Raw genomic sequence first — 24523 nt, 5'->3', positions numbered from 1 at the left:
AGGCCAAGACCATTTTTGGAACCCCATTTTTATCAATACTTTATCTATATCTGCAATATTTAGATTGTTTTTATCATAGTTCGTGATTGTTCTTCGATTGCTTGTAGGGACTAGACCTTCATGGTCAGGGTGATCGTGCTTCCGCTACCGTCAGTAACCTCCTAGAGATTGATTTAGCGATTGTTGAGGCACAACATGGTCACACATTGTAGTCAGATAGTCAAACTCGTTCTCATCAAATCGATAGTTATCTTCTCATCGAAAGATCGGGATACCCTTACCCTATCGCAACCAAGTGCTAGCTAAGATGTTCTTGTCAGATAAAGGCGTCGAAAATCTCTTGGACAATGATGGGGGGATTAAGGTGAAGAAGTTGTGGGATTTGGTTGGGCTACAGGGACACAAGGAAGAAATTCCACGTCAGGATGAAGGTGGTGCTAAGAAGGTCTGAGTAGCAGACGGTTAGGGTTTTGATCTTTGAGTCATGCGAGGTGAATTCTTGGTTTTATGAGAGATAGTTACAATTTTATTTTGCCAATGACGAATGGAGGGTGAGGTGTGGAAATTGTTAGGTTGATCTCTTTCCGTGTGGGCCCAACGGCCCACCGGGCCCCTGATCCGCGCCCTGATCGGGGGCGCCCAACCACAATATGGTTGACGGGCCCCTGTCACGCAGCGCTACATAAAGAGGTGGGGGCCGGCGGCACGCAGTACGAGGTTCACCGCGTTGCCAGTCTCCCCACCGAAAACCCCGACCCGATCTAGGTCTAGCGCTGACAGTGACGGGAAGCTCCGCCGCCGCCACTGCCTACACATCGCCGTCACCTCCACCTTGCCCACTCTCCGCCATCGCAGTGCGCCCCAGCACCACGATGGCCTCCTCGAGTTCATCCTCTGCGGCACAAGGTAGGTTGTTTACCGGATCTAATCTAGCCTAGTGATCCAGAGGGTCTATCAATGGTATCAGGCCATCTTGGCTAGATGATTTTCGGTAAAAAGATAAAATAGAGAAAGAAAAGAACTCCCTCTCCCCCCCCCCAAGAACCCTAGACAGGGCAAAGTAAATCACCGGAGAAGGGGCCTCGGACCTCACCGGAAAAGTTGCGCCGCCGGCCGTGCCATTCCTCTCGATCCGGACGCGCATCGGCAAGCCGAGGCGTCGGACGAAGAACCACCGGAGCTAGCTCAACGGCTTGCCGGAAAAGAAAAGTAAAAGACAATAAAAAGAAAGGGGCCAGCACCGTGGCCAAGTCCCTCGACGGCGGTGCGCTCACCGCTGAGGGAGAACGCGCGACCGGCGAGGAGGATGGCCACGGCTCAATCTGGCCGCGCTCCTCTTACTCTCGCTGAAAAGGAATGGGGTAGCCCGGCCGAGCCTCTCTGTTTTCCTCTCTCTCGCAGAATCGAAGTGGGGAGGGGGAAGTGGATGGCTCGCAGGGGACCGGCCACGGCTCGCCGCACCGCCCCAGCTCGCCGCTCCGCCCTGGCACGCCGCGCCGGCGTGGCTTGAGGAGCCGGATCCGGGCGTTGCGGGCGAGAGAGGAGCGAGCGGGCGAGAAAGGTGCAGTGGGGGGAAGGAAACAGAGGCGCGCGGCGCGGTGGCCTTTCGACCCCGTCGCCAGCGGCCGGGCGCGGCGCGGTGGCCTTTCGACCCCGTCGCCGGCGGCCGGGCGCGGCGCGGTGGCGCTCGACACCGTTGCCGGCGAAGCTCGGGCGAGCAGAAAGAGACGAGCGGCGCGCGAGGGGAGGGAATGGATAGGGTTTCCCCTCGCCCCTGCCGTTCGGCCGGTTTTGATCGCCCGCAACGCACGCGTGGCCGTCAGATCCAATCCGACGGCTGTGACGCTAACCCTAGCGGTGACGGGCCCTTTTGGGCCGAAAGTGGTAGAGGCCGGCCTCGGCAGTGCGGGCGCAGGAGATGGGCCGCATCGCCCTCTCCCGCAGTAGGCCCAGTGCCTCGGGCGGCAGAGCGCGCGGGGTGCAGGCCGTGGGCCGCTGCGGGCCTCCCGCGCCAGGCTGGAGCTGGCTATTTTTTCCTTTTAAATAGTCTTTCTGTTCAAATTAATCCAAAGAAATATTTTGTCCAGAAAAGGAAATGTTCATGAATTTTACACAGAAAATAATAAAGTTCATGATTTTTTATTTGATCAAAGAAAAGTTTCTGTAAAGAGTAAAAGTTCGTGAATTTTTTATTCATGATTTTCCGCTGCGTAAATAATTAATAATGCTCTTTTACAAAGAAAATAAAAGTTTCCATAGTATTAAGTTTTTTAAGAGCATGTTAAAGTGATTATTAAAATGAATATGATTATGTTATTTTTATGACCAACATTGTTAATAACATGATCATGTTTTATTTAAAGGTGCATTTATTTCTAATTTTTGCCCAACGGTAATATAGATTTAATTGCATAGACAGTTATATGTTTAATTTGACCAACGTTAGATTAATACATATGATTGTTATATTGATGTCATTTAAATTGTAATTTCAGGAGGCTTTCATTTGATGAGTTGCCTAAAAGAAGTTCCAACACTCAGAGGTGACAACCACACTGAGTGGAGGAAGAAAGTTGAACTGGTGTTTGTTTGTGCTGATCTTGACTGGGTTGTGGATAAACCACAACCGGTCAGACCCACAGAGCCAGTAAGAGAGGCTACTGACGATGATGCTGCATGGGCTAAAAAGAGAGGGGACTATGCTCCTTTGGAGCAGTCCTGCCTCATAGATAATCAAAAGTGGGTCAATGCAAATAAAAAATGCATGGCCTTTATAAAGAACACCATTGAGAGCGCCATTGTGGGCTCCATTGCAGAGTGCACTTCCGCAGGGGAGTTGCTTTCAAAGATAAAGAGCCAGTTCACTGGCTCTTCAAAGATATATGCCACCCAGGTGTTAGAGCAACTGGTGACAGAAAAATACAAAGGTGGCAGTCATGGCATAAGAGAGCACATCCTCAGGATGAGCAATATGGCTGCAAAGCTCAAACCAATGGATGCAGATCTGGAGATCAAACCAGCGCTCCTGGTCCACCTTGTCATGGCTTCATTGCCACAGGAGTTTGAAGCTTTTGTAGTGAACTATAATATGTCACCTGGAACATGGGACGTAGAAAAGACAATAGCAATGTGTGTTCAAGAAGAGGAGAGACTAAAAGCCGCACATGGTGGTACACTCAACTATGTGCATGGTCACAAAAGAAAGAATTATAATCTAAACAACAAAAGTTCTCCTTCAAAGCCACGAGGAAAAGTTTCCTATCAGCATCAGCGTCAGCAACAGCCTTTCTCAGTGGACAAAGACACTTGTCTCCACTGTAAGAAGACCGGGCATTACAAGAAAGACTGTCCCGTTTGGCTAAAGTCGATCATGGCAAAAAGAGGTAACAGTATAGTTTCATTTGTAAATGAATCCCTGTATTCACAGTTTTCAAAATCCACTTGGTGGATTGACTCTGGAGCAACTGTTCATGTTGCAAATTCTTTACAGGGATTCCATTCGACGCGGACTACGCTAAGAAGCGAAAGACGCATTGAAGTGGCGAACGGAGTTGAAGCAGAAGTTGAAGCTGTCGGTGATATCTCCTTGGAGTTAGCTGATGGATTCAATCTTCTACTTAGAGATGTTTTATTCGTTCCATCATGTAATAGAAACTTAATAAGTGTTTCTTGCTTGGACAAAGATAATTATGAGTGTTATTTTGGACATGGCAAGTGTGCCATTTGGTTAAATAATGCTTATGTGGGTGATGCTTTACTACATGATGAGCTTTATTTGTTATCACTTCGTGAAAAAGTCTATCCCGTTTGCAATGTGAAAGAACATGTTTCTGCGTCGAATAAAGTACAAAAGAAAAGAAAAAGAACATTTGACTCATCGAAACTATGGCACTGTCGCTTGGGCCATATTTCGAAGGGGAGAATAGAAAGATTAGTCAAAAGTGAAATTCTTCCTCCGTTAGAATTTTCAGACTTAGAACAATGCATAGATTGCATTAAAGGAAAGTACGTAAAACAAATCAAAAAAGGTGCAATCCATAGCACAGGCACACTAGAAATCATTCACACTGATATTTGTGGACCATTTCCGGTGAAAAGTGTGGATGGATATGACTCGTTCATAACATTCACAGATGATTACTCTCGCTATGGTTATATTTATCCAATCAAAGAAAGATCGGAAGCGTTGGATAAATTTAAAATATTCAAAGCTGAAGTTGAAAATCAGCACGATAAAAGAATAAAGATAGTAAGGTCCGACCGTGGGGGAGAGTACTACGGTCGACACACTCCATATGGCCAAGTCCCTGGACCTTTTGCGAAGTTCTTGCAGGAGACTGGCATAGCAGCCCAGTATTCAATGCCGGGCGAGCCTCAGCAAAATGGAGTAGCTGAAAGGCGCAACCGTACCCTTATGGATATGGTGCGCAGCATGATGAGTTATTCCAACTTGCCATTGGGATTATGAATGGAGGCGCTTAAAACCGCCATTCACATTCTCAATAGAGTACCAAGCAAGTCGGTGCCCAAAACACCGTACGAGCTATGGACAGGAAGGATGCCCTCCCTACAACACTTCAGGGTGTGGGGGTGCCCTGCTGAGGCCAAAATGTTTAATCCAAACATTGCAAAGTTAGATCCCAAAACAGTAAGTTGCCACTTCATTGGCTATCCAGACAGATCAAAAGGTTTTCATTTCTACTGCCCTGACAGATATACAAAGTTTGTAGAAACGAGACATGCAGTCTTCTTAGAGGACGAAATGATGAGGGGGAGCTTGGTAGCTCGGAAAATTGATCTTGAGGAGAAGAGGGTGCATGCACCTAATCCGATGATTCAGGAGCCATTTTTCTCACTACCAGTTGCAACTCCACCCATGACAGCTATGGGGGAAGACCCGGAACCTGTCCGTAAGGAGCCGACTGAACCCGTTGTTGAGCATGAAAGGGAGGTGCAACAGCAAATTTTAGAAGAAGTGCCAGAAGTTGAGGCACAAAATGTGCCAGAAACTGAGGCCCTTAGAAGGTCTACAAGACCAAGAAAGTCAGCTATTTCTACTGACTTTAAAGTTTATAACACAGAAATGGTTCATATGGAAAAAGATCCCACCTCATATGAAGAAGCCATGAGAAGCCCTCATTCATCGAAGTGGATGAAGGCAATGGAAGATGAGATGAAATCGATGAGTTCCAAAGATGTTTGGGACTTAGAGGAAATTCCCAAAGGAGCCAAAACAGTAGGCTGTAAATGGGTCTACAAAATTAAGTATGACTCTAAAGGGAATATAGAAAAGTATAAAGCACGACTCGTGGCAAAAGGATTTACACAAAGAGAAGGGATAGATTACAATGAGACATTTTCTCCAGTCTCATGTAAGGATTCCTTCAGAATCATAATGGCATTAGTTGCTCATTTTGATTTAGAGTTACATCAAATGGATGTTAAGACGGCATTTCTGAATGGTGATTTAAAAGAAAAGATCTACATGAAACAACCCAAGGGTTTTATCATGGAAGGCAAGGAAAATATGGGGTGCCGCCTGAAGAAATCCATTTATGGATTAAGACAAGCCTCTCGGCAGTGGTATCTAAAGTTTAATCAAACGATTAAAAGTTTTGGGTTTAAAGAAAATATTGAGGATAATTGCATTTATGCAATGTTTAAAAGTGGGAAATATATTTTCCTAATCTTGTATGTGGATGATATCCTGCTTGCTAGTAGTGATGTTAGTCTACTACAAGAAACAAAGAAATACTTATCCTCAAATTTTGACATAACAGATCTTGGTGAAGCATCATATGTTTTGGGCATAGAAATTCACCGAGATAGGAACAATGGAGTCTTAGGACTATCTCAGCAAGCATATTTAGAAAAGGTTCTTAAAAAGTATAATATGCATGCGAGTAAAGCCACACCTGCTCCAATAGTTAAGGGCGATAGTTTTGGGAAATTTCAATGTCCCAAGAACCAGTATGAGATCGATCAAATGAAAACAGTACCATATGCTTCGGCAGTTGGCAGCTTACAGTATGCACAAGTGTGCACTCGCCCTGACTTAGCTTTTATCACCGGGGTACTCGGTAGATATCAAGAGAATCCAGGCCTAGAGCACTGGAAGATGGTAAAGAAAGCATTGCGTTATGCGCAAGGCACGAAGGATTACATGCTAATATACAGGAGAAGTGATTCCCTAGAGATAAAAGGGTATTCAGACGCAGATTTTGCGGGGGACAGAGATGATAGAAAATCCACGTCAGGATACATATTCACCCTCGCTGGGGGAGCTATTTCGTGGAAAAGCTCCAAACAGTCGATAGTTGCATCATCCACGATGTATGCAGAATTCATAGCATGCTTCGAAGCCACGGGGCAGGCGATATGGCTAAAGAAATTTGTACCCGACTTGAAAGTGGTAGATTGTATTCACAAACCACTAAAGATGTACTGCGACAACCAGCCCGCAGTATTTTACGCTCACAACAACAAGTCGAGTAATGCTGCCAAAACAATAGAGATAAGGTATTATGTTGTGAAAGATAAAATCCAGGATCAAACTATAAGTCTCGAGCATATAAGGACAAAAGATATGCTTGCGGATCCGCTAACGAAAGGCTTACCACCCAATGTGTTCAAGGAACACTTAGCTGGCATGGGTTTAAGGGAAAGCCTTATGATTCCTGGATAGGCCCAAAAGGAACAGAATTTGTTTCTGAACATAAAGTATGTTGTAGCTGTATGATTCTAACGGCAATTAAGCCGTGACGATGAAACATGCTCTATGTACCAATATGTGATGAAACAGATAAACTAGAAAGTGTAAAGTTAAAAGTAAAGTTGAGATCGGGGGGAGAATGTTAGGTTGATCTCTTTCCGTGTGGGCCCAACGGCCCACCGGGCCCCTGATCCGCGCCCTGATCGGGGGCGCCCAACCACAATATGGTTGACGGGCCCCTGTCACGCAGCGCTACATAAAGAGGTGGGGGCCGGCGGCACGCAGTACGAGGTTCACCGCGTTGCCAGTCTCCCCACCGAAAACCCCGACCCGATCTAGGTCTAGCGCTGACAGTGACGGGAAGCTCCGCCGCCGCCACTGCCTACACATCGCCGTCACCTCCACCTTGCCCACTCTCCGCCATCGCAGTGCACCCCAGCACCACGATGGCCTCCTCGAGTTCATCCTCTGCGGCACAAGGTAGGTTGTTTACCGGATCTAATCTAGCCTAGTGATCCAGAGGGTCTATCAGAAATATCTTGAATTTCCGTCTCCATCAATTGCCGCCCTGATTTTAGCACGTTGGCGTGATTTTTTTTGACGATACGTAGAAGGGCAAGCTCACCCTCAAACGTGAGCATTTGCAGTTGTTTTCATCCATGTTTACCGTGATCTTGGGTTTCTGCCAGTCTCAAAGAGTAAAGCGGCAACGTTTCAGCGTGCGAACCAGTTTTTTTTTTGAGACAAACATGCGAACCAAAAGTGAGGGGGGGGGCTTTGAACGAGGTTGGGATGCGACCCAAGATTGAAGGACTAGAGTCGGGAGCAACTAGTTAACGAGCGCTCCTTCGGGAGCCTCGCAACGATCAGCGTCACTTGGCGCGCTCTCAGCCATTCGCCACGTGTCGCGCTCTGGACGCTCCCTCCAGATTTGGTTTTTTTTCTGCACGCGTTTTCGGCTTTTTAAACGTTTTTTTTCGGGTTTTTCAACGTTTTGGTTTTCCCCCGGTCTTCCTTAACTTTTCGACCAAAAATTTTTTTTCGAAAATTTTTTTTTTACGCAAAAAAACGTGTTTTTTTCTTTTGCGAAAAGTCACGGTTTTCTTCCGTGAGAGGCACGGTTGTGCTTTAGCGAGAGTCACGGCCGTGCCTTTTGGAAAAAAACGCGTTTTATGTTTTTCTTTCTTTCTTGAGAGTCACGGTTGTGCTTCCGCGAGAGGCACGGCTGTGCCTCTCGGAAAGGAAAAAACAAAACGTGTTTTCTGTTTTTTTTTTTCTTTCGCGAGAGTCACGGTTTTGCTTTCGCGAGAGTCACGGCCGTGCCTCTCGGAAAAGGAAAAAATACGCGTTTTCTGTTTTTTTTGTTTCGCGAAAGTCGCGGTTTTGCTTTCGCCAGAGGCACGGTTGTGCTTTCGCGAGAGTCACGGGCGTGCCTCTTTCGGAAAGGGGAAAAAACGCGTTTTCTATTTTTTTCCTTCCACGAGAGTCACGGTTTTGCTTCCCCGAAAGGCACGGTTGTGATTTCGCGAAAGGCACGGGCGTGCCTCTTTCAGAAAGGGAAAACAATACGTGCTCCCGGTTTGGTTTTTTCGTCCGGTTTTTTGTCCGGTTTTTTCATGAAAAAAAAGTTCGTCAAAACCTATCAACATGGGATCTAGTTTTGAAGATCTCGACGCGAGGAATCCAATGGTGAAAACAGTTTGAGATTTGGACGCACAGTTTAAGAGATAAAACATTTTGAATAAACGGATCTACGAAAAAAGGGAAAACTACCAGGTTGCGACAAGTGGCGCGCTGCATGTGCGCCACTTGTCGTGACCTGGGAAGGTGGAGTGTTCTTTGCAACGAGTACTCCTTAATTAGTGATTTCGACTAGAGTCTGGCAGGGCGGATTTGAGGCCCAGCCAGGTTCAAAACGAAAAGGCTCTATCAATTCGTTCCAGGCAATGTCGACAAAGAAGGGGGTGGTTTGACTCTCGAGCTCATCTGCACTTGTCACGAACAGGAAAATAAAAAAATACTAAGGAATTCAAAAAATTCTGAATTTTTTCCATGGTAGACGTTTCAATGCGTGAGGATCGTGCAAAATTTCAGCTCATTTGGACATCCGGGTAGCTCTCAGCAAAAAAAATAAATTTGAGGTATGTGAAACAGTGTATTGTTCGGACAGATTTTGTTTTTTGCTGAGAGCTACTCATATGTCCAAACGACCTGAAATTTGGCACGGATCTCACACACGGGAACATCTTCCATGCAAAAAAAATCATATTCTTTTTTGAATTTTTAGTATTTTTTTTTATTTTACTGTTCATAGAGTGCAGATGAGCTCGGGCTCTGAAATGAATATTCAACTATTAATTCATTCCAAGGACAGTCGGTCTCTTTTGTTACTCTAAGTGAAATTGCGATCCAAGAGGGGGATTTCAATTAAAAGAGGTATGTGTGTTTTTGAGAAGGAGAATTTGACAGTGAGCACTGAGCAGATTAGCAAGGAATTTCTGTGTTTGCGAACATAGAGGTGTCAATTATCTTGCAAAAGCTGGCAGAAAATGTGACATATGTATTTTTTTAACACATTACAGACGCAAGCGCTCATATACACGCGCATACACTTACTCCTATAAAGGCACACACGTACACCCTACCCTATAAGCATCTTCGAAAGACTAAGCCGGTATATGTATTGTGAAGTTGCAGCCCGAGGTCTCACCATTGAAAAAAGGCGCAGCATGAGTGGGGTTCAGAAAGGTGAAGATTATGACACACAAATTGCAACCTCGAAACGTAACAAGGCTATACAATGGTAAATACGCATTGCACCTGTTTTTTTTTTCATGGGCATTGCACCTGTTTCTAGCAGTCAGAGCAACGCTGAATATCAGAACGGAAGCATACCAACCATATAACAATCCATAGAATGGTTCGACATTTCATCAAATTAGACAGCACGGTGCAGGTTTCAGTAATAATAGCCTTAAATAAAAAGTCTTGTGAAAGTTGAAGGCCCAATCGGTGTTAGGTTTCACAGCATAGGGCAGGTTCATCATTTTCAAGAGAGCGATCATGTTCTAACTGGCCTCGGTCTCGAACTTGAGGCAGATCCCCATGCTGAAGAGCTCCTGGTAGAGCAGCTTTGCGCCGTAGGGCACCTTGATCCGGAGTATGTTCTCCGCGGACTTGCAGAAGCCACAGTAGGGGCCGTGGACCTTCCTCCCCCCTTCGACGGGCCTCAAGACCACGTTCGCCACCCGCTCACACACCTGGCAGATGTGCAGCTGGGACACGTCGCTGAGCGTGAAGAGCCGCTCATGGAGGTTGGCAGTGGCGCCATGAGCGAGGAGGCAGTCACGCTCCATCTCCCCGAACTTGACACCACCGAACCTCTTCCTGTCCACCACTGGCTGCCTCGTGAGCGGGTGCACCGGCCCGGTGTTGCGCAACTTCACCTTGTCCTCGGCCATGTGAGTCAGCCTCTGATAGTAGGTTGGCCCCATGAACACCAAAGATCTCATCCTTTCACCGTTGTGGCCATTCAGAACGCTCTCGCCTCCCCACCTTGAAAACCCAGCCCTGGATTGTGGTGCAATGAAACAAGGCAAAAGTGCATCAGCAAGAGTCACAAAATAGTAAGCGTGTGGGCATGAGCATGTAAATTTGCATCTTATTCTGCTGGGCGGTTCGCCTTGCGCACGACGTGTATGTTTGCGCGTGGAAGAAAAGAATCATGGTCGCAACAGAAAATTTAAGAAAACAATCAAATTCCGCATTACATACTTACTTGTGCAATTGCTCCGTGATCACGTCCACAGACGGAGTGGTAAATGGCGTTGCAAATTTGGACAACCCACCAAGTGCTATTCCCTTGCCCAATGCAGCCTCAAGCAGCTGACCAGGAGTTTGGCGAGTTGGAAAGCCATGTGGATTTATCACGATATCTGGAACTATTCCTTGGCACGTAAATGGGAAGTTCTCCTGAGAATCCACAAGACCAACAACTCCTTTCTGGCCATGCATGCTGGCGAACTTGTCTCCAACACAAGGTTGGCGAACCTACAGCAAGTGTCAGATTTATAAAATGACTAAATTTAACAAAATGTCAATCAAGCGGTAAATTTTACTCTCTGCACAATTATATGGTGCAACACATTCCAATGCTCAACTTCGACCATCAATATCTCCAATGAAACATAGACTATATGCGACAAAAGTTATAACATTGAATTCTTTCTTGATAAAGTGTTTGATGGTATAAGTTTTATAACACATTACTTATACTTATATCGGTTTTATTGATGGTCAAAGTCAAAACACGGAAAACAGTGAGGCCATGTAAATAGGGACGGAGGGAGTATATAGGAGTTCAGGACCATCGAAAGTAAATATTGCTATGGTTCATATGCAGGTATTAGAACAGAACAGAAATACGAAAACAGAAAACAAAGATTCATAATACAATGGCAGCTGAGGTGATCTCAGAGGCTCAAGGCTCTAATCTAAATAACAGAGGCAAACATTGTAGACCATCCATCAGTATCATCTCCTAAAATTATACTCCCTCCATTCCATAATGTAGTGTGTATAAATTTTTTCAATAGTCAAACTTTGCAAACTTTGACCATGTTTAGAGAGAAATATATTTACATTTATAGTACCAAATGCATATCACTGGATACATACTGAGTTAAATTTTCGTATTTATATGTTTGGTATTGTATATATAGATAGTTTTCTTCATTAAATTGGTCAAATTTTGCTAAGTTTGACTTTTCAGAAAATCTATATGCACTACATTATGGAACAGAGGGCGTAATAACCATCATCAGATGAGCAAAATCAAACATGTCATCAAAAGGTAAACACTATTATAATGGATGTTTAATCACTGTTCCATGGGGGAATGCCAATATATGTCATGTACTCCCTCCGTTCCGATTTACTTGTCGTGGTTTTAGTTCAAATTTGAACTAAACTAAAACCACGACGAGTAAATCGGAACGGAGGGAGTACTAATTAACAATCACATCATATAAAATATACCTGTAGCATAAGCCACCCATCAAATTATTGACATCAATAACATGAGTGAATTCACGAGAGACAAACCAAACCAAACATGTGCACAACATCATGCTGAAGTCACATTGTATTTTCTGCATATGTCGTTACAATTGATGGAAAGGCATCACGGACAACAAGAAAAACTGATCGAAGATGGGAAAAGTCAAAGGAAACATATGGTGCCTGGTTAGCTATTTTTAAACTAGACTAACATAGGAGTCCTTGATAGGTGAAGATTTTTTGCTCCCAAACTCAAGTGAACTCTAATTTATTTGGAAAGTGTATTTTTATGTTTCAAAATACAATATGGTAAGCAAAACTGAATTCTCTTCATTTCCAGGCCGCGCAAAAAAAAGGTGGTCTAAAATAGAAAATATTTATTTTGTACAACCTCTGTATACTAATATAAGACGTTTTCGCAGTTCAATTCAATTTGAACTGCAAAAACGTCTTTAGATTAGTTTACAGAGGGAGTACTTTACTATGTTAGCTTATCTTTGTTTTCTTGCCCACCCATGAATGAAAACACTTTCCACGAAATCATGCAGATTTGCAGAGTATTTCCACATGTGCACATGGGGATTTTTCAGACTGTTTTTGAAACTTCGAAAATAAATTTTCCAACTTTAAAAAATAAATAAAGAGTAGTATCTAGGAGGAGCATATGTCACTTGTCCAACACAAAAGAAAATATTGATAGTAAAAATTACATTGTAGAAACGCAACATATGAGGAATTTCAGTTTGATCTTTTGGATATAAAGACAATTAAACAGATAAAATATAATGCCAAGCAGAACTGTCTATTAATGCCACAGCATGTAAACAAGGATCATGAAATAAAATGCAGAATAACTTCTGTAAATATTATATTATTCACCTGTCTTAGAGTAACAACTGCAGAGTTCTTCCCATCATCATTAGCTGAAAGAACAACCTTGTCCACCATCCCTCTTTCAGTATGCATAAGCTTCCTACTATGATCTTCACCAGACTCTGAGACCTTCCCAATGACAATGTCGCCAGTTTGAAGACTGGCTCCAACATATGGTAATCCATCGATATCCAGACTGTCAACACGTCCTTTCTTGCTTTGGGTTTTTCCAAAGTCAATTTTTTTCCCTGTGTTTGAGTCTTCTGGTCACCTCTTTGTTTTCTATCTGTGCTTTGTAGCTCTTGAAATGAAGTGTCCGGAACATGCCACGCTCTAACGAAGCCCTATTAAATACCAGGGAGTCTTCTTGGTTAAATCCCTGATGAACATTGACTGAAACTATTGCATTTTGGCCATTGAAATACTCTGGTCTAGTAAGGCCTCTCTTACCAAGACAGTCAGATAATACAGTTTTGAACAGGGGTCTCTGTGGATAGTACATTTGATGAAAAAGAGTATCGACTCTATACTGAGAATTTGTAGGCGAGTAGCCAATAGCCTGTTGTGATAGTTTTTCAGCTTGCATCAAAACTCTCTTAGCAGCATTGTGGTTGACAAAGGGAATGATACCACAGCTCAACCCTAGCAAGAAAGAAGGGTCGAGCTCACAATGGCTATAGTACAAAAGACCCTCTTTTTGGTCCCCTGAAAAGAGATCCTTAATTCCACAAGCACATTGGATATCCTCCTCCTCTTCAGCACCAATCAGTTCAATTATATTTTGGTCCATAAGTTGCTGAAACGAGTATGATCCACCATTCGGTTTAGCGATGCTTTTAAGATTTTCAACTATAAGAAGTGGTCTTAGAATTCTCCCCGCATCAGAAAAGACACGAACTTCTTTATGTAGCTTGTCCCTTTTGATTTCCACCTAAATAAAGTTACACATGGAAACAAGAACCATGTTATCTTGTGGTACATATGTGTTCTTACATACTCCACAGAATAGAAAACCATATTCTCATGCTTGTGGCAAAATATGGCGCAACAATGATATATCTCAAATACACAATGTCTGAGCTCGGATTACCAAGATTTGGTAAGAAACTAATAATCATGCACAAAATGAACAATGTAAATAAATCATGAGAAGTATTTCAATTTGCACGAAAGGGCAAATGCACTTCAGGTATAAAAACTAACAAACATGATCCAAGGTGAAAATTGGGCAATTAAACAGAATAAGGAAATAGGCAAACTGCAAACCTGTGGATCAATTTGCTTGCTGCGTCTCATATTTCTTAGATTCGTAACAAATTCGCCTGGGTATGCACTCACACCAACCAAATCTCCATTCAAGAAGATCTTTTCTGTACCGCCAATCTCTTGTACAAGAACTTCATCTAGTTTCTTCATTCCACAAGAGACAAATAAGTCAATCAAAGGCTTCCTCATCACAGAGCTAACCACAGCACTGGCAGCTAGGTTCTTCACAAATCCACATTTTTCACCATCAGGAGTGGACATGAAACATAATTTACCCCAGTAGGAGGGATTCCTACAGAAGTATTTTCCATCTCAGTTCACAATATGATATTTAGAAAGCATAGAATGTACATGAACCACTATGCGTAAAAAGGGAACAACTTACGGATATCTAGCATCTCCAGCACTTCCCCAGTATGCAGACAATTGTCTTGTCTTTCTCATGTCCGACATCATTTGAAGCGGATTTGTTCTTCTAAGGGTTGCAACAATCCCTGAGCACCTTCCATATTTATATGGGTGGCACCAGGAACCGGTGGAGAAGGCACGGTTCAGACCATTGGTAATAATTGAGGCATCAACATACTGATCGAGAACTTGTAAGTCACCATCACCACTCAGATGCTTCTGCATTACCTTGACCATGTGTCTCGCTGCATGCCTAAGATGACCCCAAAGTTCTCTACGGAGCAGCTGACATGCTAGATCTAGCCTCTTGTTACGGAAATCATCCTTATTATCACATTTCCGACGGCCACAGTAGGCCATTAGCAGGCATTTCATCATGTAACCCAAGAAAAGTGCTTTGCACCTATTGTCACTGACTTCAGGAAACAGATATCTACCAACATACCCATCGAAGGATTCTTCTGGCGGGAACTTCGTTTTCCTGATATACTCATCAACATATTGACGGGCTCTACCTCCTCCGCGGAAGCCTTCACATTGTTCATGAGATTGTCTTATAGTTGCTGATAATATGTTGACCAAAGAAGCATCACAATCTTGTATGTCGATCATATCAAAAGCTTCCTTATCTGATGATACACCTAGTGCAAAAAACATTATCCATATTGGCATAGTCGCACCCAAGAAGGAGAGACTAATGACTTTATGGAAACCATCATTCTCTTTAGACGGAACAAGTTTAACATATATCTTTTCTCGTCTTATTTGAGACAAGTAAGAAGCATCCCAACTCGGGGAGTTAGTGACCCAAATCCTGGATAAGCATCTCCCTTCTTCAGCAATAAATGCCTACAGAGTTGAAAGCAATTAAAACATCTGAGGTTAAAAACCCAGATGTGGTACAAAGACAACATTTCTACATGGCATAAGTAATTGATGTTAAGAGTTATATTATGTTTCTGTGTAGCCTGTATAGCCCCCCATAGTACATGGGGCTTTCTGCATATTTACCACCTGTAAATTGTATGTATATATATACTGGCCCCAGGAAATACAAGTTGCATATTTCCTAGCAATAGACTTCCTCAAAGCCATTCCAGAAGAGATTCTGAAGAATTGTGGGCAAGGGCAGTTCAGCAACTGAAAATTTCTTCACCAAAATTACACTATAATTCAAGTGTGAGTTATTCGAACAGGTCTGTATTAAAATATTGCATAACAGATCTAAGTAGCACAATCAATTTCCTTACACCTATAAAAAAACAAGTTGTGGTTATGGTCTGTTTCCCCTGGGGCTCTAGTATACCAACTGTTGGGTTTGCTTCCAACAAAGATTGAGATCGGATTGCTCACCATCCAGTGAATTCTGTTTTGCCAAAAACAACCCAATCTATATAAAGCTTGCAGGCACGCCGAGCACCGAGCAGTACTTAAAATTAGTTAGTCTTGTAAATATGCAATATGAATTATTTTTTCCGTAGCAACGCACAGGTTCCTTGCTAGTAATTCATAAAGTTCCAGTTTAACTATGGTTACGTTCTTAAAAGTATATCACAAGTCAAGATAGATTTTGCTAAATTCATATATATGTATGGCAGTAGCAGGATTCCTCTCTTGCATGATTTTTCAGATGTTCTACTAAATAAATGTCATCGGATATCTGAAACGAGATATTTCCATTCAAATTTAAAAATAGCATAGAGTTGCAGCTCCTTTAAAGGATATAAAATGTGCAATACAATGTGAAGATGCAATGATTATTGTGGAAACATGTTCAGAACAGAATTAATAGGATACATCATGTAAGGCAATACCTTTTCGGTTCCCTTGATCAGAAAGTATCCACCATAATCAAACTGGCATTCAGTTTCCTGATGTTCATACAGCCAGCACAAACTTGACTTCACCATGACAGGTAACCTGCCGATGGTGACCCATTTAGTTTCTGGAGACAATATAAGTTTCTTCTGGATATATGGATCCTTCCCAGTTTTTGATTTGTCGCTTTGATTGAGTGAATAAACCTAATACATACAGTGAAAACACTAATAAATCAGATGGAACAACATATAACAAGATCTCAGATTCTCGGTTACACAAAATTCAGCATGATATATTGACTACAAACAGGAGAATAACTTTAACTCACATCCACTTATTAGTACAGGAAAACAATTGTGTGGTTTCGCTAAGGTGGGACATGTCAAGATCAATGTTAGAGTGCTGAGAAAGAGCATAATCAACACATGTAATGCAAACTTACAAGAGCATTGCATGCACAGTAAGAGAAAAAAATATAAGAGACATGGATAAAGTGTCATATGGCGTTCAACACAACAAGTAAACATCAGTTTCATCACAAGAAGTTAAAACCCATTAAGCATTAACTTCTGTGATTATACTTCTAAAGTAGAAAATACTATCCAAAAGGGTTGAGATCAATTTTAAATTCCCTATAAAGGCATGACTTAATCTATCATTTCCTTTTCTTGTATATATAGTACAGTTACTTGTACCAAATACAGTATAGTTGTCCATTGTGTAAGGAGTAGGGAGCATCCTGACCTGAACAGTCATTTCTACATTCATCTTAGAAGAATATGTCATGTTCTGAAGGCGAGCATGTACAGGCTTCAGTCTGAGTTTCTGCTCATCGAGCTCACTGTTGTCAGCCCAAAACGTCGGCTTCTCAAGCTCCACTCTGCCAAACTTAACGGTTGCATGTCTCCAGTCACCTACACTCTTTGAAGGATCATAATCAGGTTCAACAGTTATTTCCCCTAGAGAATCAACGAGCTCTTGTAGCCCATGGGAGATAAAATCATTGTAAGAGTTTATCTGATGGCTGATGAGTCCTTTTTCAGTGAAGAATGATCGTGCCGCTTCTTTACAAAACTTCTCCAGGCTTTCAATATTGAAGTCAATTGGTACTTGCGCACTTGGGTCTGAAGAAGACTTCAGTTTCCCTTCATCTACCACAGAAGGTATTCCTTTCAAATCCACATCCATAGGAGACAGCCCTCCAGATGGTTTCTGCTCCCCTTTTGCATCCTGTTTTACATAAAACCTGCCTTCCTCGTCGCAATCCAAAACCATGAAATCCGTGACATCGATCTCAGTATCTGGTCCATTTGGTGACTGCTGATCGAGGTTCGTTTCCGGCTCTTCCATCGCTGAACCACCGGGTAGCTGCCAAATGTCAACAAAAGGGATTTTTATCAGTTTTCACAGGAGAGAAAGAAAAGGAACACATGTCAACAAAAGCCCCTTCTCTGAATAAACAAGAGAAGAGGAACATTGCAACGGAGTCATACATTATGCAATCTGGCTGCAATTAAAGGACGGGTCAACAGAAGACATGCAGAGATAGCTCCACAAGACAAGACATTGGCCACTGAATACCAGAACCACCAACAATTTCCTAGACAGCAACAACATAACATAAAAAATAATGCAGATACAACACGCGTCAGACGGCCATTTCGCCTAAACCTTCACTTGAGCAGCGCAGCAATCTAACAAAACGTCAATTTTAAGAGAACTTTTGTGTCCAATCGTGGTTGGCCACATGTCGCAAGGCAATGGCATCAGATGGAGAAATCGACCACTTGACGCAGATCAAGACAAGGGTCCCTCCGCATTAACATAACCCCAGCGTCGCAAAGCACGCCGCTCAACTCGCCGCATCGCGCAGGGCAGAAACCACCGAAGGGTGTGTATAAACGAAAAGCAGAGCACCGGCGGCTCCTGCGCGCGGCGAGGCCACGGCCTCCCTCACTAAACCCTCGCTCGTGCCGCACAAGCTCTCTCTTTTTTTTCCCCGGAAGAGCACAAGCTCGGGCCGCGACCAAACGAACGAACGATCTAACACGCGGAGACAAACCGCAGCGCGGCCGCGAGCAGAGCAGAGCAGAGGGCAGAGGCGACATTGCACCCGAGACGCAGCGAGAAAACCCCCGCGACGGCGGCGTCGAGAAACAAAACAAGAGACAAAAGCGGGGAAATGGGGGGTATGGGCCGGGGGACGGTGGGACTACCTGCGCGCCGGCGATCGCCGAACGCCGCCGCCGGGGGCGAGAGAAACCCTACGACGTTGTGGTCAAGGTTGGGGCTTTTTTTTTTATTTGGAAGGTTGGGGTTTTAGGCAGGCAGAGAGCGTGAGAGCGACGCGACCGAGGAGGTGGTGACTGGTGAGGACGAAGCAAGGACAGAGGAGGGAAGGGAGTGAGGGCCCTCCCCTTCGGCTTCGCTTTATGGATGAAGGATCCTGCCGTGCAGTGAAGCAGGATCGGCACAGCCAGGAGTGGGAGCGCGCCTCCGGTTGTTGGGATTGGGGCTGGGGTTTTTGCTCCGCTCGTCCTTCCCCTCTGTCTGTCGATTTGACTGCTGGGTGCCGGTCCCATCTGTCGGTGTGATGACCGGAGGCGCCGGGGTCCATTGCATTCCGATCTGCAACGGGTCGACGGATGGCTTGCTCTCGAGGTAATAGCACTGCAGGTCCTTGAATGATGGTTTGATCTTCAAACTTACAAAAATGAATTATTTGATCCTGGAACTTGTTCTCAAGGTGCACATTTGGTCCTGGGCCAATCAACAACAGCCAAGTGGAGCCAGCTGGCCTGAGCTGGTCAGCGCCGCATTTTTTGCATTTAGCCCCTTTCTGTTTATCGAAATTAAACCGCGGGATACCTCTGCTGGAGTGGATAGCTAGCTCTCTGCAGCCTCGCCTCGACGCACCCATGCCAGCTGCTCGACGGCGGGGACGCGCGGAGGGACACGTCGGCCGAGGTGCCTAGGCTCGGCCGGGGGGCGGGACGGTGGCGCCGTCGCGTGGCGGCGAAAAGACGGCCGGGAGGTACTCATCGGTGTGGCACGCGAAGGTGGAGCGGCTGAAGTGCCTCACTAGCCTCTGCCTGCCCTGCAAAGACCAACGGCTCACGGTGCCAGAGAACAAACCGCATAAATGCATGCATGCATCGACGACACGGAGGAGGCTTGTGCGTGCGTGCACGTTCGTTACCTGTATGTACGCGGCGCCGATGTTGATGATCTTGCCGCTGCCGAGCGACCGGTTCCAGCCACGTCCGTGCAGGGCGTAGTGCAGCCCGCGCGCCGCGTCGGCCGTCGTGAGGTTGACGAAGGCGTACCCCTAGTTGCGGCAACGCTGAATGCTTTAATTTGCACGTTGCAAAACAGAAGAAGATCTTGACCGTGGAGTTTTTGAACTGCTGGAAGATTCATTCAGGCTAGAAGACCAAACTAACTAAAGTTATGCATGCTTTCATTGGTTGTTTGTTCCCCTGGCTTGCTTTGGTTGTTTGTCGCTCGAGGAGCTCTTCGCCGCGCTGCGCCTGCCCCACGCCCTCGCCGGCGTCACGCTCCCCTCGCTCGGCAACGGCGCGCTGGTCGGCGCGCTCTTCGTGACCACCGTCGTCGCCAGTGTCGTCGCGCTCGCTGCCGTCGTGGAGATGCGCGGGTTCGTGCGCGACCTCTGCTTCCTCTTCTTCGCGCTCTGCAACCTCGTGCGTGTGCTCGTGAGCGGCATGGTCAACGTCTGGGTGACCGCGTCCTTCGTGTCCATCTACGTGGCCTACGTCGTCCTCGTCTGGACCTCCCAGTGCTGCGCCGAGCCGGGGAAACCGCCGCACCCCGACCTCGCGGCGTCGCTCCTCCTAGAGGACGACGACGACGACGTACCTCTCCTGCCGTCCTACTCTCCAAGATCGCGCAGGCTCCACGACAGCAGCCTGCCTGCATTACCTCGTGTGCGAGCTCCGCATGCCGTTGTACCTCCCGCGCCGCCTCACCATCCCGGGCATCGCCGCGCACCGCTGGTCTCGGCCCAGCGCCGTGGCCTTCGCCGCGCTGGCGCCCGTGCTCCTCGCCACGACGTGGAACTCGCACAACACGGCGAAATCATCCTCGCGCCACGCCGCCACCACAACAGTGACGACCACGCGATCCTCCTCGCCGGCGGCGTCCTTGGCCTCCTCCTCGCGGCCCTCGCCGCGGCCACAACGGACGCCGCGTCCCCTCCCCACGGGCGCCCGCGTGCTGTCGCTGGCGGTGGGGTTCCTGATGAGCGTACAGGGGATCTGGGCATACACCCTGGCGCGTGAACTGGTGGCGCTCCTGGTGGCCATCGGGTACCGTACATGGTGGGCGTGACGGTGCTGGCATGCGGAGACTCGTTGGGCGACCTAGTCTCCAACGTGGCGATGACGACGCACAGGGGCCCCGACGGCGCGCAGACGGCCGTGTCATCCTGCTGCGCCGGGCCGCTGTTCAACACGGTGGTGGGGTTGAGGCTTTCGCTGACCCTGGCGGCGGGCGCGCAGTACCTGGCACCGTTCACGCTCCCGGCGGACGCAGCGGTGTACGAGACGGTGGGGTTGCTGTGCACCAGGCTGGCGTGGGTGCTGGTGGTGGTGAAGGCGAGGGGCATGCGGCTCGACCGGGTGCACGGGGTGGGCCTCATCGTCATCTACGTCCGCGTGCTCGACAGCCTCGGCCTCTGGTTCGAGTAGCGACGGCAGCACACAGAGGAAGCCGCTCTGCTCCCGTCAATGGCAACCACTGTCTACTGATGTACGTAGATGGAGGATGATAGTTGATAGATCAGATGCTTGTACAGTCGTAGTAGCACTAGCTGGTACTATAGTATTAGCCTGTAGGTGATTACCGGTGGATTAGTTAGTGGTGTAATTGTTGCTTGTTTTGGTTGGCATCAAGATGATTTCCCCATGAGTTGAAATCGATAAACGACAGGGAGCTAAATGCAAAAGTGCGGGGCTGACGGGCTTGGTCCAGTTGGCTCCACTTGGCTGCATATGATTGGCTGAGGACCAAATGTGCACCTTGAGGACAAGTTAGAGGACCAAATAATCCACTTTTGCAAGTTTGAGGACTAAAGCATCACATGCAATACAAGTTCGAGGACCTGCAGTGCTATTACCTCCTTGCTCTCCGATGTTAGGGATGGCAGTAGAAGGCGAGTGCGGCCACGGGCGCCTGCTGGTCCGTGCTGTCTCACCGATGTCATTTTCTCTTATGATACCTGTCACAAAAGTTATGTAAATCACGCATTGTTAGCAACTACTCCCTTCGTCCGATGAAAATTGTATATATAGAAATTTTAGGATAAATTATGAAGTGGAGTAAAAAATGCATTGAAAAAGTGCAAGCCCACATCTCTTTCCTCTTTAATTACCCAACCCCCAATGAGCTAAATACATGTAGAAAGTAAGGAGACCGTGTGTAAAATGTTGTTGGTCTCGATTACCGTGTGATGGGAGAGAAACATTTTTTTCTATTTTAAAGTGCATTGGGAAGATAGAAGTACACTTTTTTGTGGACAAATTTTAAAACCAAATGTACACTCTTCACCGGACGTAACTGAGAGATGCACATAAGACTATCCATAATGGGAGTAATATAAGTGATAACATCACACATATTTATATCTTTATATTATATTATACCAATATAAAAAGACCCAAATGGGCAGATCCAAATAATCTCGGCCATCAAATCATGTCAATCCAACGACCTAGACTGCTTCAATGTCGAGCACTCAACACGTTTAGCGTGCAGTTAATTTCATACCAAATATAGTACTAATCACATAATAACACGTAAATAATATCCTACTTAATATCCGCATGCGCTTAATACACTTCCAAATTAACGTGCATTGCACGTACACGTTAACTAGTCTAGGCAAAATAGATAATATGGCAAATAATTAATGAGGAAAAAACCATATGATAACATAGTGTGTGTTTGTCCTATAGCGTGTTGGTCGTACATAGTATTTGTCGCGCCGGGTGCTTCTGGCTTCATCGGTACACGGTGCCTACGGCACAATTCCTGCTCACCTCCGGCTCGTCAAACCAGGGGCGGAGGAAAAGGGTGGACAGGGTGGGCTGCGACCCATCCTGGGATTTTGTATTGGGTTATATACCTATGCATATTTAGATGGGCCAGAGCCTTCTAAAAAAATGGATGGCCCAAAGGAAAAAAAGCCAAACATCATATTTGACCCAGCGCACACGGTACGCACAGAGCCACATCGATCCAACTAGTTCTTCCCATCCTCGACGACCGACTCCCCAGCGGCTGAGCCGCCCCATTCCCGCTGCCTTGCCATTCCTCGCCGATCACCTGCCCGCCTGACCCTCGACGACAGCCGCGCCCCTTGCAAGCTGCGACCCTGCCCTGTCCACGCCCGTCTGGCGCCCCTGCAAAGCCGGTGGCAGCCGCCCGGTCACCAGTCCGGCACTCGCCCAGTTGCAAGTCAGGAGCCCTGCCCCAATTAGCCTGGTTTAAGGTACCCATTCATATTTAGCCATTTAGTGTTTACTTTTTTGTTGTGCTATGCTATCCAGTACATGATGTTCATGCATGAATCGAACACACACATAAATTTGGACATTATTTCTGCCTCAATTAGCGTTATTGGTATAAAGTAAATTATGTTGAAGAATGAAGAGGACGGGAGGCATTGCCTCTCTTTTTCATAGGCATGCTGTTGGGAAACGTAGCATGCAATTTTAAAAAAATTCCTACGCTCACGCAAGATCTATCTAGGAGATGCATAGTAACGAGAGGGGGAGAGTGTGTCCATGTACCCTCGTAGACCGAAAGCGGAAGCGTTTGACAACACGGTTGATGTAGTCGAACTTCTTCTAGATCCGACCGATCAAGCATCGAATGTACGGCACCTCCGAGTTCTGCACACGTTCAACGGGGTGACGTCCCTCGCCTTCTTGATCCAGCAAGGTGTCGAGGAAGTAGATGAGTTCTGCCAGCACGACGGCGTGGTGACGGTGATGGTGAAGTAATTCTTGCAGGGCTTCGCCTAAGCACCGCAAAACTATGACCAGGGGTGTAAACTGTGGAGGGGGGCGCCGCGCATGGCTAACGATTGTTGTTGTGTGTTCTAGGCGCCCCCTCCCCACATATATATAGGTGGGAGGGGGACGAGAGGTAGCCAGGGGCGCCCTAGGGTTGGCCGCCACCCCCTAGGGGCCCTGCCTTGCCCTGCGCCCCCCTTTCCATGTATGCATGAAGGGGAAGGAAAGAAGGGGGTGAGGGAAGGAAGTGGGAATCCTAATCCACACTTTCCTTTCCCTTCCCCCCTTTCCTTCTCCTCCTCCTATAGCCTTATAGGGTGCACCAGCCCCTTGTGGGCTGGTGTGTTCCTTAACAAGGCCCATATGGCCCATAGGATTGCCGGGGGTACCCGAAACACCTTCCGGTGACCCGATACCCTCCGGAACACTTCCGGTGTCCGAATACCATCATCCTATATATCAATCTTTTCCTCTCGGCCATTTCGAGACTCCTCATCATGTCCGTGATATCATCCAGGACTCCGAACAACATTCGGTCACCAAATCACATAACTCATATAATACTAAATCGTCATCGAACGTTAAGCGTGCGGAGCTACGGGTTTGAGAACTATGTAGACATGACCGAGATACCTCTCCGGTCAATAACCAATAGCGGAACCTAGATGCTCATATTGGCTCCTACATATTCTACGAAGATCTTTATCGGTCGAACCGTTATGACAACATACATTATTCCCTTTGTCATCGGTATGTTACTTGCCCGAGATTTGATCGTCGGTATCCACATACCTAGTTCAACCTCGTTACCAGCAAGTCTCTTTACTCGTTTCATAATACATCATCTTGTAACTAACTCATTAGTCACTTTGCTTGCAAGGCTTCTTATGATGTGCATTACCGAGAGGGCCCAGAGATACCTCTCCGATAGTTGGAGTGACAAATCCTAATCTCGATCTATGCCAACCCAACAAACACCTTCGGAGATACCTGTAGAGCATCTTTATAATCACCCAGTTATGTTGTGACGTTTGATAGCACACAAGGCATTCCTCCGGTATCCGGGAGTTGCATAATCTCATAGTCGAAGGAATATGTATTTGACATGAAGAAAGCAATAGCAATAAAACCGAACGATCATTATGCTAAGCTAACGGGTGGGTCTTGTCCATCACATCATTCTCCTAATGATGTGATCCTGTTATCAAATGACAACTCATGTCCATGGTTGATGTCTGCTAGAACTACGTCGGTATTTCCCCAAAGAGGAATGGATGATGCAGCACATCAACAGTAGGTATTTCCCTCAGTGATGAGACCAAGGTTTGAACCAGAAGGAGAACCAAAAAAC

General features: G+C 46.0%; 1 long non-coding RNA gene and 2 pseudogenes across 1 annotated transcript; 2 read left to right on the top strand and 1 right to left on the bottom strand.

Moving 5' to 3' along the window:
- The first annotated feature begins 3023 nt into the window (after positions 1-3023).
- On the top strand, positions 3024-4245 carry LOC120969344 (uncharacterized). The gene is made up of 2 exons (XR_012190343.1): positions 3024-3383; positions 3491-4245. It is a non-coding gene; the product is annotated as an uncharacterized lncRNA (long non-coding RNA).
- A 4975-nt stretch (positions 4246-9220) lies between these two features.
- Positions 9221-17814, bottom strand: LOC109773386 (DNA-directed RNA polymerases IV and V subunit 2-like; annotated as a pseudogene).
- A 917-nt stretch (positions 17815-18731) lies between these two features.
- On the top strand, positions 18732-20844 carry LOC109773396 (cation/calcium exchanger 1-like; annotated as a pseudogene).
- Positions 20845-24523: the final 3679 nt, after the last annotated feature.

This window comes from Aegilops tauschii, chromosome 7, assembly GCF_002575655.3.
Source record: "Aegilops tauschii subsp. strangulata cultivar AL8/78 chromosome 7, Aet v6.0, whole genome shotgun sequence".
Taxonomy (NCBI): domain Eukaryota; kingdom Viridiplantae; phylum Streptophyta; class Magnoliopsida; order Poales; family Poaceae; genus Aegilops; species Aegilops tauschii.
Note: the sequence above shows the minus strand (reverse complement) of the source record. Positions and strands in the feature narration are given on the sequence as shown.